Consider the following 7,919-nt stretch of genomic DNA (forward strand, 5'->3'; position numbering starts at 1 on the left):
GTCCTGGATCGCGGGGGTGGGGAGGCAGGGGAGGAGGGAGCATCCAGGCACACCTCCTCCGGGCCTCCGTCCCGCGGCTGCTTCCACCTGGCGGCAGGTGAGGGCGAGGCAACCGCTTCCCCACCCCCCCCTGCCCGTTGCGGGCGCGCCCTCTCCCGGCGGGACGGTCGGGCTCGGGGGAAACTTAAGGGCGCGCAGCCAAGCCAGCCCGATCTCAGGATCTCCTGCTGGAGCGATGGGGGGTTGGGCTTGAAGACCTCCCCAGGTCCCTTCCAACTCCGTTATTCTGTGTTCTTGAGTTTTATGTCTTGGTACCTTTCCCAAAATCTTGCGCAGCCAGTCAGGATGGGAATCCTGGTTCCTATGGGGAAGATTGAGAATAGAATAGAATAGAATAGAATAGAATAGAATAGAATAGAATAGAATAGCAATGCAATGCAATGCAATGCAATGCAATGCAATGCAATGCAATGCAATGCAATACAATACAATACAATACAATACAATACAATACAATACAATACAATACAATACAATACAACAGTATATTTAACAAAGTTGAATGGGACCTTGGAGGTCTTCTAGTCCAACCCACTGCTCAGGCAGGAAACACTGGCCTATATCATTTCAGACAAAGCATTGTCCAATCTCTTCTTTAAAACTTATTGGAGCATTTGCAACTTCTGGAGGTAAGCTGTTCCACCGATTAATTGTTCTGTCAGGAAATTTCTCCATAGTTCTAGATTGCTTCTTTTCTTGATTAATGTCCACATCTTGTCCTGCCTTTTGGTGCTTTGGAGAATAGCTTGACTCCCTCCTCTTTGTGGCAACCCCTGAGATATTGGTTTGTTTGTTTGATTCTTTCATACATGCGTAATATGCATGCAACTCATCAAGCAGAACATTCAGGATTGAAATGAGGGCTCCTTGGTGCCATCACCGAGTTTCCGTTAATGAAATGCCTGCAAGAAAACAGCCAAGCTCAGAGAGCACCTAGGACCCCTCACCTACAACCAGTGGTGGGATTCAAACACTTTACTACTGGTTCTGTGGGCGTGGCTTTGTGGGCGTGGCAGGGGAAGGATATTGTAAAATCTCCATTCCCTCCCCACCCAACTAACCTGCTCTCCAGCTCCGTTCTCCTGTGCAGGGCAACAAATGTAGACCCAGCCAACCAGCTGAGACTCAGGAGGCAGAGAATAGATGAGGGCGGGGCCAGTCAGAGGTGGTATTTGCCGGTTCTCCAAACTACTCAAAATTTCCACTACCGGTTCTCCAGAACTGGTCAGAACCTGCTGAGTACCACCTCTGCCTGCAACTCAAGGCAGCAAGCATATCCCATGCACCTTCCTCCACAACAACCCTGTGAAGTGAGAGAGTGACTGACCACCAGCTGAGTCTCATGTCTAAAGCGGGACTAGAACTCACATCTCCTGGTTTCTAGCTTAGTGCTTTCACCACTAGACCAGTCCGGCTCTTGACTGGGTTTCCTTTCTGTCATCCAGCTGTGGGCTGGAGTTTTCTTCCAGAGGCAAATCTGGAACGCAGCTTGTGTGGGTTACAGATGCAATTTATTCTGCACCACGTCTGCACACCGCAAGCCACTTCCTGCCCCCCCAAAACAAGGAATGCGCTTACCGAAGGGATAGCAAAACCCCAGCAGCCGTCTTAGCTGACCCTGGTACCACAAAAGTCCCAATTTGCTTTGGCTGATGTCCCCGAGACTCCAGCCATCACAGCTTATGAAACAGACCCCTTGACCGCTTAGCATATTGGCCTGTTGTGATTTACTCAATGCGTACCGAATGCAATTGTGGTTTTGAAAAAAACAAAAAAACACAGAAAAAATAATTCCTGTTAGGTTAAAGCGTAGATTAATAGCACAAGCACGGGGTGTTCCATCCAACATCCCTACCGCAAATGTATTTATAGAGAGAGGAATGTTATGCATATGTTTGTTGTTTTATAGCCCTAGAAGCATTTTTTCTCCACCCCCCCAAAAAGAAAAACAATTTCTTTGGAAAACTCCAATTATCTAGAGCAGGGATGGTGACGCCGAGTGCCCAAACCAGAATGCACGCGCATCCACGTACATGTGAGCGTACCAGAGCACTGGAAACCAGAAGTTCAGCTGGCTGGTGCATGTATGCCTGGTTATTGGCCGTTTTTGGCCTAAAAATGGCTCCAAAATGGCCTGGTTTGGGGGTTCTTTTGGGGCCATTTTCAGGCTGTTTTCCAGCCTGTTTCAGGCCATTTTTTGTGCCACTTTCAGGCCTGTTTTCGGTCCATTTTCAGGCCATTTTGTGGGCCTTTTCAGGCTGTTTTTCAGGTTATTTTCCATGCCATTTTCCTGCCATTTTGGGGCTGTTTCCAGGCCATTTTTGTGTTGTTTCCAGGCTGTTTTTCAGGCCATTTTCCATGCCATTTTCAGGCTGCTTTCTGGTGCTCCAGTGCCCATGAAGAGCAGCTGGCCAGTGTGCATGTGTGTGCCAGCAGAAAAGCAGCTGGCAACGGCACACGTGCCCACAGAGAGGGCTCTTGCGTGCCACCTCTGGCACGTGCCACAGGTTCGCCATTACGGATCTAGAGCCTTCAAAGCAGTTTCTGCGTGTCCAGATTCTGATCATCCTATTCCATTATTTCATGCATAATTTCATATCTACAGGAGATTTATAACATGGTTTAAGGCAGGTTTAAGACTTGTGGACTTCAACTCCCAGAATTCCTCCTCCAGTCATGTTAGCTCAGGAATTCTGGGAGTTGAAGTCCACAAGTCTTAAAACTTGCCAAGTTTGAAGAGCCTTGGTTTAAGGGGAAATAGGAATGATGATGCCATTAAGCTTCAGAATGCAATCGCAGGAACAGCTACAGGTAATCCGGCACGGAAAAAAGGGACTTGTGGACCATTTTTCACATGACCCTTGCAGCATTCCTCCTGGTCATATGATCAAAATTCAGATGGTTGGCAATGGACTCATACTTACGACGGTTGCAGTGTCTTGGGGTCATGTGATCTGACGAACAATCTGGAGAAGCCAGATTCCCTTAACAATCGTGTTATACTAATTTAACACCTGCAGTAATTTAACATCTTAAAATGGGGCCAAACAATTCACTGAACAAATGTCTCACTTAACAACCAAAATGTTGGGCTCCATTGTGGTCATAAGTCAAAGACTACCTATATTTTACAGTGCTACTTTTTTTCAACAAAAAAATACCCTTTCTTTGGAACTCCTTAATTATTTAGAGCATTCTCCATGTCAAGATTCTGATGAGATTCCATGATTTCATGCATTGTTTCATCACTACAAAGTGTTTACAACATGGCTTAAGGATCAGGATAAGGGGAAGCAGGAATTATGTCGTTAAAAGTTGCAGAATGCAATTTCAGGCCCAGCTACTTGGCACGGTCTTTATTGTTGTACAGTTTAGACCAATGTTACGCCCATCCTATAAGGTGGCTCGGTGGCTAAGACACTGAGCTTGTCGATCAGAAGGGTCAGCAGTTTGAAGGTTCGAATCCCTAGTGCCGCATAATGGAGTGAGCTCCTGTTACTTGTCCCAGTGTCTGCCAACCTAGCAGTTCGAAAGCATGTAAAAATGCAAGTAGAAAATTAGAGACCACCTTTGGTGGGAAGGGAACAGCGTTCCGTGCGCCTTTGGTGTTTAGTCATGCCGGCCACATGACCACGCAGACATCTTCGGACAGCGCTGGCTCTTCGGCTTTGTAACAGACATGAGCACCACCCCCTAGAGCCGGAAACGACTAGCACATATGTGCGACGGGAACCTTTACCTTTACCTGCATCCTGGAAAGCCATTTTCCCATTGGCGTGAAGGAAAGATACCGCCCATGTCTGTATTCACGTGAGCTGAGATGGCCCACGCTCACCCCATTGACTCAAGAGATGGCGGCTTTGTCCCCACATGTGAGAAGGCCGCTTTTGTGCAGTCCCGTGGGGGGGACGGGGATGGGGACGAATAGCATTTGTTGACTGTGTGTCCACATCAATGGCAACTATTGTTCTCCTGGAAGGTCCGGCCAGGGAGATGTCAGCGTGGAGCTTCACAGCCTCTTTTGATGATGCTGGGAAGAGGCACCCTGCCCTCTTCAGAGATGTCAACACAAATGTTTCAGTGAAGAGAAACACTCCCCTTCCCCAACACACACTCTGCTTCTCTCCAACTATATGGATACTTCAACAAATTTAACCATAGAGCACACAATGGAGGCCCAGAGGCCTGGGAAAATATTTACAGACCCCTCACATCCCGGACATAAACTGTTTCAACTCCTTCCCTCAAAACGATGCTATAGAGCACTGCACACCAGAACAACTAGACACAAGGACAGTTTTTTCCTGAATGCCATCACTCTGCAAATAATTCCCTCAACACTGCCCAAGTATTTACAAAGCCTACACTACTATTACTATTAATCTTCTCATCACTCCTTATTACCCATCTCCTCCCACTTGCGACTGTATGAGTGTAACTTTGTTGCTTGTATCCTTACTATTTATATTGACTGTTTCCTAGTATGATTTGATTGCTTATTGTACCCTATGACTATCATTAAGTGTTGTACCTTATGATTCTTGACTCTTGATGAATGTATCTTTTCTTTTATGTACATCAAGAGTATTTGCACCAAGACAAATTCCTTGTGTGTCCAATCACACTTGGCCAATAAAGAATTCTGTTCTATTAATTCTATTCTATTCCCTACCCCTACTCCTACCTCTACCCCTTACTTCTCTTCTCTTCTAATTCTATTCTATTCCTTTCTTATTCTATTCGAATTCTATTCTATTTCTATTCTATTCCTTTCCTATTCTAATTCTATTCTATTCTATTCTATTCTACTCTATTCCACTGGTGTTTCAACCCGACACTTTCAAACTTCTGAAAACCTATTTAAAAGACTCATTTTAATCTAGCGATCTAACAATAAGCACAAAGAACTTTTTTGTTTTTTTTTCATTTTCATAGGTCTGCTTGTCATCACTGAGGCTGAATAGAAAGTGCTTTGCAAAGGTGGCTGGAATGTAGAATAAAAGTGTGAGGAACACATTCACAAGGCCAACGGTATGGGCTTTTCACCTAGGCTCGCTGGAAACCACTGCAGCTTTTGGAGCAGGCTGGGAAAAATTTCACCAAGACCTGACGTGGGATCCAAAGGTGGTTTTTTTGTTTTTTGTTTTCAAAAGGCAACTGGACTTTTTTTTTTTTTAAGTTTTGCTTCAGTCAGAACCGAAGAAGCTTCTTGGATGAGAAGCAAAACCTTTTTAAAAGAAAAATAACAGGTGCCTTTGGGACAGCCATTGACCATCTCCATAGATATCTGATGTGTGAGTATTTCAAGGAGAGACATTTCAAGAATAGAGGTGAATATATGTGTCCCAGGACAATGTTGCATGAATTGATGTCTGTCTGTTAAGTCATTGGCTGTTGTTTGCTTCTGCTGCCTCCTAAGTACTTGATAACCTGGTGGTAAATCACCCCTCCAGTTAAGTGACAATGGGCCGGTTTCCCAGGCTGTTTTTAGGCCTGCTCGTTCCACAATCTTAGTAGCTGCAAAATTAAATTGAAATTAAAGAGACGTTTCACTCAGAGGTGGCATTCAGCAGGTCCTGACCAGTTCTGGAGAACCGATAGTGGAAATTTTGAGTAGTTCGGAGAACTGGCAAAAACTACCTCTGACTGGTCCCGCCCCCATCTATTCTCTGCCTCCCGAGTCCCAGCTGATCGGCTGAGTCTTCTTTGGTTGCCCTGCACAGGAGAACGGAGCTGGAAAGCAGGTTAGTGGGGTGGGGAGGGAATGGGGATTTTGCAGCAACCTTCCCCCAGGAGTGGGGAGGGGATGGGGAGTTTACAGTATCCTTCCCCTGCCACGCCCACCAAACCATGCCCACAGAACTGGGAGTAACGTTTTTTGAATCCCACCCCTGATTTCAGTCTCCCAAGTGTGCCGGGAAAGCCGCTCCTTTAAACATTTTGTCCAGCTGCAGTAAACACACACAAGGCCTCCTGGTTATTTAGACCAGCCAGTCTCCAGAAGGACTGGACTACAACTCCCATAACAGAAACCAGGAGTGGGGCTGCTGCTGGGGGCTTGCAAGGGTTCAGGAGAACCGATTATGTGCAGTTCAGAGAACCCCCAAATCCCACTCCCGGCTGGCCCCGCCCACCTCACCCCACCCCTCCCAGGATTCCCCACACAGCCCGTTTTGGATGCCAGCTAAGGGCAGGGCGCGCACGGAGACTCAGGGAGGGCAAAAAAACGGGCCTCCCAGAAGTTTGGCAAGCGCCGGAATTGAGCCACTTTCCAGCTTCCAGAGAGCCTCCAGATCCGGGGAGGCCATTTTTGCCCTCCTGGAGTCTCAAGAAAAGCCTCAGGAGTCCGGGGGGGGGGGGGCAAAAACGCCTCCCTCTCGCCGTGGTGCAGGAGGCTGACTAGGCCACGCCCACCCAGCAACTGGGCAGAGAACCCCTTGCTAAATTTTTGGAAGCCCAGCCCTGAAAATAGCCCTCTCGTTCGTTCATCATAAGGGGACTCGGCTATTTTCCCCCTTCCAATTCAGTCCTGATCCTGTCCGCTCAGGGGCCATCCCTCCAGTAGGGCCTCTTCAGGTTGCCCAAGGCCTGCTTTCAGCGGCGTCCAGACAGGCTGAACTAGAAAGAGAAGACTGACCCCAGGCCAGGTTTCTGAGGTAGCTCCTCCTTGCTTCTTTTAAGTCTTTTGCAAGTGGCCGGAGGAGTCTGGAAAGCCTGCTGAGTGACGAAATAACCAAGAGCCCAATACCCTGTTTTTATTTTCCTGGACTCTCTCCTCCCTGAGTAATTCACGCACATTCTTGAATCTCTTTTCCTTAGAGAAACTAACCCATGAGAGAAGAGTGGTGGTGAATTACATCCTGAGAACTTGGCACGCTGAAGGAGACCTGTGGGTTTCTTAAGCCTGGAAGACAGCTAACAGATTGGCTCTGCTGGGTTGCATTCTTCCTCTCCAGAATTAAGATTAAAATCCTGGCCTGAAATATCTTTCCCCGCTCTGCCTTAGGATTTGGCTGTTTTAGCACCAGAATTAAAAGGCTGATGTAATACCCTTTAATTTTCTTTTTAAAATCAAAGTTGCTGTTGTACATCCATTTTAAAATGTTACTTTTATTTATTTTTTCTTGTTTCACATTTCTGACAACTTCATTTTGGGGTAGTCCTTCCCCTCCCTTCCTTTGCAGGAGCTCCCAAACGTGGCCATTTTAAGACTTCTGGACTTCACCTCCCAGAATTCCTGGCTGGGGAATTTTGGGAGTTGAAGTCCACAAGTCTTAAAATGGCCAAGCTGGGGACTGCTGTTCTATTACAACAGAAAAGGAACTGAGGGGGTCCTTGGTAGTCTCTGAGCTCGGTTGTTTTCTTTCAGACGCTTCATTACCCAAAATAAGTAAGATCATCAACAGCTCATCAGTAATGTTACCTAGTTAGGGTAATGAAACGTCTGCAAGCAAACCACCAAATTCAGAGAGTACTAAGGACCTCACAGTCCTCCTCTTCCTCCTCCTTTTTCCTGCAAACTACTCCCTTCCAGGACAGATGATGTTACCTGTAATGAAATATGTACAAGAAAACAACCAAGCTCACACCAAAGACCTTACAGTGTTCCTCTTCCATCTCTTTCCTGCAAACCCTACTCCCTTCTAGCACTGATGTTGTTACCTAGTTTGGGTAATGAAATGTTTGCAAGCAAACCATCAAGCTCAGAGAGCATCAAGGACCTCACAGTCTTCTTCTTCTTCTTCTTCTTCTTCTTCTTCTTCTTCTTCTTCTTCTTCTTCTTCTTCTTCTTCTTCTTCTTCTTCTCCTTCTCCTTCTTCTTCTCCTCCTTCTCCTCCTCCTCCTCCTCCTCTCCTCTC

Source organism: Notechis scutatus, chromosome 5, assembly GCF_049901735.1.
Source record: "Notechis scutatus isolate UNSWTSFEM ecotype Mainland chromosome 5, rNotScu1.2, whole genome shotgun sequence".
In the NCBI taxonomy this organism is placed as follows: domain Eukaryota; kingdom Metazoa; phylum Chordata; class Lepidosauria; order Squamata; family Elapidae; genus Notechis; species Notechis scutatus.